We start from the raw sequence: 984 nt of genomic DNA on the forward strand, positions 1-984 counted from the left end.
GGTTTGTTTGTTATTTTGGTTTGTGCTCATAAAGGTTATTGGCCTGCAATTTTCTTGTAATGCTTTTTGTGCTAGCATTATAACAGTCTATAAACTGGTAGCATCTTTTCTCCTTAAATATTAACAGGATAAACCAATAGACTGTTTGGGCTGGGGATCATATTAATCATATTTGTTTGGACTCAATTTCTTTACTACATATATGGCTATTCAGATTTTTTAAACTTTATCTTGAATGGGATTTGGGGAAATTGTGATTTTTTTTTTTTTCAAATGATAAAATAAATTAACAAGAATCTATGATAGTAGGGTAATTCTAAGACCCAGAAAGAAACCATGGAAACAGAGACGAGGGCAAGCTCAGCCAGTCACAGATAGCCACTGAGCGCAGCCAGTCACGGCTAGCCACTGAGCGTTCTTGACTTCCTCTTGAATTGCTCTCCAGGAAAGTCCAAGTAAGGGACAAAGTGCAACCAATCCAACAAATCTGCTTCCCTTGTGGATTCAATTACAACAGCAAAACAAAACAAAGAAGAACAAAAATCAAACAAAAGAACTTTTTCCACCAGCAGAGTTTTCTGGCCAAACTCTGAAGCACTTCTAGTGTGGAGATGGTCAATTCATGACTCACCATCTGCTGAAACAGCCATGTTAAAAAGATAACACGCCCCAGGAATCTTCCAGCACAATGCATCTATTTCTTCTAAATTAGTAAAATAGTGGCATAACTTGTTCATGACATTCCTTAATTCTTCTTAAAGCCATTAAAAAACTCATCCTTGATAGACATTTACCAATGTTATCTTTTGTTTCAGAGAACATTGATACATTTCTTTATTTTTATTGATACATTTCTTCATTTTTATTCCCCTTTCTATTTTATTGATTTCTGCTGTCGGTATTAGTGCTTCTTATCCACTTGCTATTATCATTCTTGTGTTAGCTTCTCTGTGTAGTCCTGGCTGTCCTGAAACTCACTTGGTA

This window comes from Mastomys coucha, unplaced genomic scaffold, assembly GCF_008632895.1.
Source record: "Mastomys coucha isolate ucsf_1 unplaced genomic scaffold, UCSF_Mcou_1 pScaffold18, whole genome shotgun sequence".
Lineage (NCBI taxonomy): Eukaryota > Metazoa > Chordata > Mammalia > Rodentia > Muridae > Mastomys > Mastomys coucha.